General features: G+C 36.1%; 1 protein-coding gene across 1 annotated transcript in view; it reads left to right on the top strand.

The window, feature by feature from the left end:
* The first annotated feature begins 6,123 nt into the window (after positions 1-6,123).
* LOC138714829 (scoloptoxin SSD14-like) overlaps positions 6,124-7,689 on the top strand; it is a 120,183-nt gene continuing 118,617 nt past the window's right edge. Inside the window, exon 1 of the mRNA XM_069847006.1 lies at positions 6,124-6,322. The gene's annotated coding sequence lies outside the window, so the exon portion shown is untranslated. The remainder of the gene's footprint in view (positions 6,323-7,689) is intronic.

Below are 7,689 nucleotides of genomic sequence, written 5' to 3'. Positions count from 1 at the left end.
GTTTTACAAAATGTTATAGATTTACTTTTAGATAGCTTGAGCGACGATCACAGGAGTAACATTTTTTGGCAAAATACAGTGTTGTTACATTCACTCATTCATTTATTCATCCATTCATTCATTCATAATTTTCTGGCCAAGGGCAGGTCTTTCACTGCAAACTCAGCATTCTCCAATCTTTCCTATTTTCTGCTTTTCTCTTAGTCTCCGCATATGATCTATACTGTCTATTGTAATTGAGGCTTTGCCCTGTTATAGACAAATAAATAAATAAATAAATAAATAAATAAATAAATAAATAAATAAATAAATAAATAAATAAATCAATCAATCAATCAATCAATCTTAATTTCGTCTGTCTTCTGATATCTCCTGCCCCGAACTTGCGTACAATATAGAGAATGAAGTTAAATTAAAAAATAATCATAATATGGATATTTAAACACATTTTTGAAAATGGTGGCCGTTCATTTCGATACAGGCTTCAGTTCTTTTGTGCATATTACCGCATTATAGATTATTGTACCTAATTCCAATTACCAGTTTCGACCTTCGTACTAGTAACTCATGTTGAAATAATTCTGTACCTACGCTATAAAAGAATACCTTACGTACTGTAAATTCAATCTTCACTTCTGCCCGATCCAAAAAGATAAAATTACTCAGACATGCTATCTATAGTCCGTCCAAGTGGTTATGTAGCAGGTTCGTAGAAAGTGGGGAAATCACGTGACAGTTAATTACTTAACGAGGCCCTTTTATTTAAGTTATGTTAAACAGTTGTATAACATTACGTTGACGTCCAATTCTTAACAGAAATTAATGTTTTCAGAAAAGAGCTAAGACAGCCCAGCCACTAACCTTTACAGAGGGGCGAGCAGAGTAGGCAAACGGACGACGGTGCCTGTGAGAAAATATGATTCATTATTGAAAGCTCTTTCGTCACTGGAAAACGCGAACATATTTCTGGAACGTACTATACCCACTAACTCAGCACTGCTTACTATGACCGCATACGCGCCTTGGTTCTGTGTGGAGAACGGTTGGAAGTTTACTAGTAGGGGTGGGAGTGAAGTACATTAAAAAACTGAGGTACAATAAAAATTGAAGTAAAAATAAAATGATGTCCCTGTATTATTTACTTTTAAACTCATATTCACTTTGATAGAATATATCTGTTTATTTTAAAAAGTGGAATTTAAATACTCAAAACTCTGTAAATAAAAGAAAAATAATGAGTATTGGGTTTTTACTTTTTGGCTGAAAAATATATTAGGTAACAGAAAGTATCTAAAATCTAAATTCGTTTTACTCATTGTGAGAATAATCTTCTGTTGTTCATAAGGTGTTTTTAAATAAATATTTAGTCTGTTATTAAGTCCATGTGAAAATATATGTTGTGCGTGAATACTCTTCTCACAGTCACACGAATAAGCAGATGTAAACACACGAAGCGGAGCGGGAAAGGCAGTCTCATTACAGGACTGTCTTGCAGAGTGACACCAATATGTGCACCGAACTTGCACTCAGAGTAACTAGACGCAAGACTCTAATGATAAGATTGCTTATAGCCTATTGTGCAAAGACGGAAGTTCTATGCAAATGTATGTGTTTGTAACAAACCTGCTACACTTCTCAAACTTTGTAAATATCCGTTTCATGGCTTAGTCATTCGAAATAAGTATACTTTTTCCGTGTATGTTTGCATGTTTTGCAAGTTTAAACGTTCAGGTTTAATAAAGCATATTTTATACCTTTATCTTGCATATTACGTCAATCTTTTATAGTTTTAGTGCATAATATTTTTAGTAGTTTATTTTACGACGGTGTATAAACTTCTATGGTGATAATGCCAGCGAAATGAGTCCGGAATCCAGCACCAATAGTTACTCAACATTTGCTCGTAATGGGTTGAGGGAAAACCCCGGAAAAAACCTCAACCAGGTAAATTGTTCCAACTAGAATCTGAACCCGGATTCGCTCGTTTCATTATCAGTCAAGCTAACCGTTACTCCACAGCGATGGACAATATTTTACGTTGGTCACATAATACTGCATTTGATCAATGTTACCTCTTGGTTTTAGTATTTCTGACCTTACATTATTTGAGTGTATCTACTGAAAATATATAAGTGAAAAGACATGATTTACAGGCCTTCTGGATATTACCAGCTAATCCCCTCATTGTATTGTATTTTCACACTGGACTTCCAAATCCCCAACTTTTGTTATACAGTATATATGAGCCCTACACATGAGAGGAGAAAGTTACATTGCCTTTCTCTCTTACACCGAATTTTGCACACCTCTACTCCCTCTTACTTATCTGTCCGATTCCTCAGTCCTTCTCGGTATCATAACTTAAATACTCGGTCACAATATAACACGCTAGAAATACCACTCCACACATCATCTCTTTATTCTTCATCTTTCACTGTTGCTACTTCTCGTCACTGGAATTCTCTGCCGCCTGAAGTCAAGGGCTGCCGAACATTAATTTCCTTTATATGTAAATTAGAAAAATATCTTATGATGAGTTGCCAGACCCAACGCGTTGCAAATATTTAATGGAATGTGTTCCACTGTATTTATTTTTTTTTGTTTCTTATTTTTGTTATCTAAATCGTGTTTATTTATCACTTAACGCCAATATGTATTCCACTGTGTTGTTTTTTAATTATTAATCTATTTTTTTCTGTACATTTTATTCAATTGTCGGTTTCTAGTTTAATTATGTAAATCCTGCTTAATTGTAATCTAATACTAATATGTATACTAGTGTGTTTATTTTTATTTTTACTGTGTACATGTTTTTATTGAATTATCGGCTTCTGTTTTTATGTGATTCGTATTTGATTCTAACAACATTAATATGTATTCCACTATGTTTATTTTTATTTTATGAAGTAAATTTCATGTAACTACCTCTTTTGATCTCATTATGTACTTAAATTGTATCAGTATGTAATTACTTAATTCCGATCCAGTTTTATGTTCAACTGTGTAAGCAAGTTTTAATCCTGGTTGAGTGTAAGAGAAGGCCTTACGGCCTTAACTATGTCAGGTTAAATAAAGCCATTATTATTATTATTATTATTATTATTATTATTATTATTATTATTATTATCATTATTATTATTATTATTATTATTATTATTATTATTACACTGAGAATAAAATAATTATTAGAAAAATGTATGTCATGCATTCCTCCCATACTTATGGTCAGACAGTATATGCGGGATGACTTAAAGAAAAGTGAAGTTGTTTCGTATCAGAGTAATATATGGAACGTGCTGCGTTGTTCGTCTTTTGTGTACCTGACGAGTACAGCAACGTACAGAACGAAAGAACCCCGGTCCGTTCATAGTCATATTGCAACGCAATGTGTGCAGTTGTGTTATCCTGCTCAAGTTTTTAGTACGCGTTGAATAGTGTTGTGCTGATCCATTCATAATGTCGAAGGCAAAACGTTAAATTCGCTTAGAGATACGAAGTGCAATTAAGAAGTATGGGAATGACATTTTATGTATTAACGGAGACAATATCGTGTGTAATGTATGTAAAATTGAACAACTCAGGCTATAGAGAAACATTGAAACAGTACATCGCACAAGAAATACGTTGAAATGAAATCTGAGGAACCATCATCATCATCATCATCATCATCATCATCATTTAATTGTACGGGTCTAAATGAAACGTTTTGCAAAGACATATGCAACATGATGCTCAGTGCAAATACTCCTCTAAAGAAATTGAGTGATCCTCATTTTAGAGGTTTTGTTCAGAAATTCTCTCGATACAAAAACTGTTTAAGCGATAGGCGAAGACGATTCAGCTTCGACAACTTACGAGAACATATCGTCGTTTACTGCAACGCTGGTAATTCCATCAGTGATGACGAGCACTGAACCTTGCAAGGTATGTGCTACAGTATGTCATTTTTCTTTTCCTTCTGACTGTACGGAGATACAGTAGCATGTTGACGTCGTCTGTTTACGTTTAAAACCTGTTCAGCCAATGGTCTGAATGAAAAAAAAAATGTAACATATAGTAAATGTGCACCTACATTCAACGATAAGTCATCCCGCATCCACTGTCTGCTTATAGTACAGGTAGTTTTTCGACAATAGCGCTAACATTCGTCCCCTTACATGCCTTTAATTTAGACAGATAGGCTACTAGGTCTGTGGTACATGTTCAGACAGCGCAATGGATAGCTAAAAAATGTAAACAAGCCGCAGCCTCTTCTCTCCTCCTACGGGCTAACTACACGGGAGGTAAGGAGCATGTGACCATACGTGATTGTTTATATTCTCCAGCTATCCATTGCTATATGAATTGGTATATTTGTGCTCTGTGGTGAATTGCGAAGTCTAAAGTCTTGCAATGCCTCCGATTATTTATAGACTATGTTTCAGAAGAGATCATGTGGTACAGTGGTCAAACTTTGTAAAATTCTTCTTCTTCTTCTTCTTCTTCTTCTTCTTCTATGGCGCGTCGGCCCGTTTTCGGGTCATAGCCTCCCCAGTTGCACTCCACCAAACTTGTCGATCCTGTGCTGCGACTTTCCAATTCCGGATTTTGAGGATTTGTAGTGCATCCTGACATACACCATCTTCCCATCTGTTACGTGATCTTCCCATCGGCCTTCCTCCTCCGAAATCTCCTGAAAATACCTTCTTTGGAACTCGATGTTCTTCCATCCTAATTAGATGACCTGCCCATTTTGAGTCTCTTAATCCGAATAACATGCGACAAGGGTAGCTCTCCATACAAGGAGTATAGTTCGTTATTATATCTAATTCTCCATTCCCCTTGCACGCATACAGGTCCGTAGATTCTCCTCAGGATTTAACTTTGTAAAATTGCTTACCACAATAATTAAGTTGTGAATGTGGGTACATCAGCTAAAGACAAACGGGACAAAGTCATTAATGGAAATACTGTATGCATAGTAAAACAATGTAGTGAAAATGTTGAAGACAAAGAATTTGGCCTCACTTTGTCTCAAGTTCCATCACTTAAATTAATTTGCACGTGTCACTTCTTGTGGAATGGAGAAAGTTACACAACGCAGAACTGCACGCATTGTATCCTTCACCTGACATAATTAGGAACATTAAATCCAGACGTTTGAGATGGGCAGGGCATGTAGCACATATGGGCGAATCCAGAAATGCATTAGAGTGTTAGTTGGGAGGCCGGAGGGAAAAAGACCTTTGCGGAGGCCGAGATGTAGATTGGAGGATAATATTAAAATGGATTTGAGGGAGGTGGGATATGATGGTAGAGAGTGGATTAGTCTTGCTCAGGATAGGGACCAATGGGGGGCTTATGTGAGGGCGGCAATGAACCTCCGTGTTCCTTAAAAGCCAGTAAGTAAGTAAGTGTCACTTCTTGTGGCGTAGAAAGGTCATTTTCTGTGTACAAAAAACATTTTGATAGATAAATGCTTGAACTTAACTGCTGAAAATTTGGAAAGACTCTTTCTTAGCAGGCCTACATTTGAAAATAAAATGCGAGTTTTAATTTTGATAGTGCATATTTTTGCATGCATATTTTATTATTAGATAGTGCATAAAAATCCTGTCTATCCTCTTGGGTCCTGGAGTATAGTATACTTCATACATGCATTTAGTGACGAGAATTCCTGGACCCTTCATTTTTACCTCATAATAATAAAGTGTTGTGAATTGTTAGCCTAGCCTAGTACTGATTCGTCTTACTCTACTTTGCATACGTAAACAATGTGAATTTGGCAAAAAGTGACGCAATTAATCAGTGACAGAGTCTAATTTTTTTTTTTTTTTTTTTTTTTTTTAGGATATGTCGTGAAAAATCTTCCCTTTTTTCTGACAAAAACTTGGCAACCCTACCTAGACACGTACTACGCCTACTCTATTAAGCTTGGACTATGCGTTGTTGCTTATTTACACTTATTCCATTCGACCTTATTTTAAAAGACTAGCGAAGCACCCTTCCTCCCACCAAACACATTTCCCCAGCCTATGAAGCATAGCTATTGGACATAGCTTTTCACGTAATTACATAAGCCACCTGCTCGTATCCATACAGCATATCGCAATCGATCTTTGTTACGCGTTGTCAGACACTTGAAGCTATTCAGGTTGGCGGTGTTCATGTGCTAAAGTATAAAGTAAGCTTGAAGATTAATCCGAAATGCCGAGATATCGCTTCGTGTTTTCGTGCTCTGAGCTGACTGGGTAATTCTCAGCGGACAGCAGTCGCTTGAAGAAGTACACAGACGTCGCTCTGATCTACATCACGGCAGGAAGGATTGCGCGAGCTCGTCTCGGTGAGTAAAATGCGTCTCTCTAAGTTTAAACCCTGTGCCTATGGGGCATGTGCCGCTTGGGAAAAGATTTCAAATATGTCGTAATTTTTATGGAAAATGGGACGGTTCACATATCACAGAATTTACAAAATTATTAATAAATTGTGGAAGTTGCGAACAAAATGGATCATTTTCAAAATAGTATTTTTTTTTTTCAGGAAGTAGAAAACAAAACTGTATCGAGCTTCCACTTTGCTCCAAAGTGAACGACAATTTTGTATCGTGCATGTTAAGCCCGTTGTTGTAATGGTGTCAATAATCATGATTTTAGTCAATTTCTGTACATTTTCTTCGTCGTCTTCTTCTTCTTCTTCTTCTTCTTCTTCTTCTTCTTCTTCATAACAAGTATTAGGCCGAGTGGCCTGTTACGGTCTCAAACTAGAATTTTCAGTCCATCTCTTCTTCGGACGCCTACAGATCTTTTGCCATGCGGATGGTAATGAAACAATGCTTTTGGAATTCTGCATCGATCCAATCGTTCGAAATGACCCTTCCACTGAAGTTGATACTGCTGATGAACTGCATAATGGGTTCTACTTGAAGTTCTTGCATTATGTCCTCATTTTTTTATGATCCCAGCAAGTATATCCAGCTGTTGCTTTCATGAACCTCATCTCACTTGCTGTTATTCTACTGACATCTTTATTCTTCACAGTCCACGCTTTTCTGTTCATTTTATAGACAAAAATATTTTGGAAATGTCCGGTTTTGTTTGGAAACATGAGTAACATGTTCACTTTTGTTCGAAAAAAGCTATTTGACTTTTATAACAGTAAAACATACACGTCACTTACATCAACTGTATCGTGGAGTAACGAATATAACATTACATGGCAATTATATAGTAAGCATCGGCCAGGCAATTTTCCAGAAATGGGAGTTCAGAGCACATAAGCTTACATTACCAAATACAGTATATACATATACAGGAACATCATTTTATTTTTACTAAGATTTTTAATATTAACCTGTCTATACCTTTAGAGAACCGGAAACACCGCTTGCTCCCCCCTCCAAGACTGGAGTTCGATGACACTGGCGTAAAACACAAATCACTCTACTAGGTATAGGAAGGAAGAAAAGTAGTTCATCCATTTACGTAAACTAGGAAATATCACGATTTTGAGTTTGATAATTTTCATTAGGTTTTTCTTTAATCAAAGTACAGTACTGTATTAAGAATAAGTGTTTTTACTCACGAAGTGAGTTATCCATGCGAACGTATTCATTATGCAGTGTATATTATATTGTCTACAGCACATTAGCGTACAATATAGAGAAAGAAGTTAAATTGAAAAATAATCATAATATGAATATTTAAACACAAT

This window comes from Periplaneta americana, chromosome 15, assembly GCF_040183065.1.
Source record: "Periplaneta americana isolate PAMFEO1 chromosome 15, P.americana_PAMFEO1_priV1, whole genome shotgun sequence".
Lineage (NCBI taxonomy): Eukaryota > Metazoa > Arthropoda > Insecta > Blattodea > Blattidae > Periplaneta > Periplaneta americana.
This window is presented reverse-complemented; position numbering and strand designations above follow the sequence as displayed.